Consider the following 2,733-nt stretch of genomic DNA (forward strand, 5'->3'; position numbering starts at 1 on the left):
CTGTACTGGTGAATGTTTTAATACATATAGCTCTGAAAATAAATAAGAGACCACTTAAAAATGATGAGTTTCTTTAATTTTACCAAATTGAAAATCTCTGGAATATAATCAAGAGGAAGATGGATGACCACAAGCCATCAAACCAAGCTAAACTGCTTGAAATTTGTGGCATAAAGTTATCCAAAAGCAGTGTGTAAGACTGTTGGAGGAGAACATGCCAAGATGCATGAAAACTGTGGTTAAAAAACAGGGTCATTTCTCCAAATATTGATTTCGGAATTCTTAAAACTTTATGAATATGAGTTGGGTTTTTTTGCATTATTTGAGGTCTGAAAGCTTTAAATAGCAAAATCAGAGAAACTGATTAAAAAAGTGGTCTCTTAATGTTTTCCTTAGCTGTATAACTGTAGTAAATGAAGTTTGGGTGTTTTGACTGTATTCACTAAAAAACAATAGTTGGTCATATTGTCAAAAAAATATATAATCACTCATGCTTACGGGTAAGGCTTTGTATATATCATATATGGACAAAAGTATTTGGACACTCATTTTGTGAGGTCAGGATGTTAGATGATCACTATCACACCTCATTCCTAACTCCCCCAATCTCATCCACAAAGTTCTGTATAAAACACTATTATTCCATAGAACAGAGTTTATCAGGTTTATCTGCTCCACAGTCATATTTTACTGGCAACAGTTCTCTGTAGAGACTAGACAAACTGTGTTTGAACATTTGCACATCTGCAGTAGCAATTTATGCAACTTAAAGGAGCTGAATCTCTTTATTTTGGAGAACTACGGGACAGTAAACAGTGTACTTTTTATAATTAAGATTATTAGAAGAAGGGGCAGGAGAACTAACTTTAAATGGGAAGGTTGATATGGTAGCAATCTACAGGCCTTATACACTTAACACACTCCACACTTAAAGCCACAGAAAGCTTAAGAGTGTGTATCAGTGGTTCATGGCTTCTCATATGTTCTTGAAGACTATTTTACACCTCTAATGAGATAAATCATTGATGCAATCTTTGTACTGGAGATCTACCGCCCTGTAGCTTTCCAAGATCCATCAAACTTGGCTTGATGAATCAGATTCCCCAGAATAATCTTCCTCAGGTATTTCAGATTAGAGATTTAGCCCAACTCTCCTGGGTAGTAAATCATCAGAACCAGGAGTGAGCATCCCTGATTTATTTGAATGGCTTCCCACACATTCTTCACCTCCTACAGTAGTTGGTACACAATCCCAGGAGTTCTCAATTGGGTTTAAATCTAGTAAATGTTTTGCCACAACATACCTGAATTTATTTACTCTTTAATTCACTCCAACACTTTGTAACATCAGCTGCCTGTGTGGTGGCATACCATATACACTGATCAACCATACCATTAAAAATACTAACAGGTGTTTAAAAACACTGATTGTCTTTATCTACAGTGGCATCTATTTTAGGCAGCAATTCGACTGTCAGTTCCTGTAGTTAATGTGTTAAAGCAGGGAAAACGGACGAGCGTAAAATCTGAGACACTTTTACTTTGAGACCTACACTGTGATGACCAAATGCCTGGGACCGAACATCTCCAAAACATCAGGCAGATATTATAGATTCCTGATATATAATGGTCAGTACTTATCAAAATGAGGGGTTGGACAATGACACTGAAACACCTGTCATTTTAGTGTGGGAGGTTTCATGGCTAAATTGGAGCAGCCTGGTGGCCAATCTTCATTAATTGCACATTGCACCAATAAGAGCAGAGTGTGAAGTTTCAATTAGCAGGGTAAGTAAAGTATTGCAATGCACACAACATTATGGGTGACATACCAGAGTTCAAAAGAGGACAAATTGTTGGTGCAAGTCTAGCTGGCGCATCTGTGACCAAGACAGCAAGTCTTTGAGATGTATCAAGAGCCACGATATCCAGGGTAATGTCAGCATACCACCAAGAAGGACCAACCACATCCAACAGGATTAACTGTGGACGCAAGAGGAAGCTGTCTGAAAGGGATGTTCGGGTGCTAACCCGGATTGATTCTAAAAAACATAAAACCACAGCTGCCCAAATCACGGCAGAATTCAATCTGCACCTCAACTCTCCTGTTTCCACCAAAACTGTCCGTCGATAATAAATTATTGTGGTCTAAAACCAAGTGTTTAGTTTCATTGTCCAACCCATGTAGGAGGGAAGGACAACCAGTGAACCAGAGATGGGTTTATAAGCATTCAAGGCCTACTGATGCTCATGGAGACAAATGTGCTTTGTGATCTCATCTGTTGTAATCTGCTGTATTGTATGTGCCGGGACAAACCCAACGCACTGCAAATAGAGAAACGCGCTGCAAATATTGAAACACAACGAAATTTTCCCAGGGGACCTTATAAGATGCTGTACCCCAAAAACGATGTGTTCATTACCAATTGAAGCAGCACTATTAACATGCCTACAACCTTGGTAATCACAGTAAACAAACATACCATGTTTTTTGCACTATAAGTGGAACTAAAAATCCTTTCATTTTCCAAAAAATCAACAGTGTGCCTTGTATTCCTGTGCACCTTGTGTATGAATTTTACCAGTAAGGTTTTAAGGAGAAAACCTGTTTTGGGAAACTAACTGAGCAGTTCATTTTGATAAACACACATGCTCCCATATTACATTAACCATCTTAGAATTATAATAGTTATAACTCAAGCCTCAGCATTTACCACTGACATTTTTTCATCT

This window comes from Astyanax mexicanus, chromosome 17 (assembly GCF_023375975.1).
Source record: "Astyanax mexicanus isolate ESR-SI-001 chromosome 17, AstMex3_surface, whole genome shotgun sequence".
NCBI lineage: Eukaryota > Metazoa > Chordata > Actinopteri > Characiformes > Acestrorhamphidae > Astyanax > Astyanax mexicanus.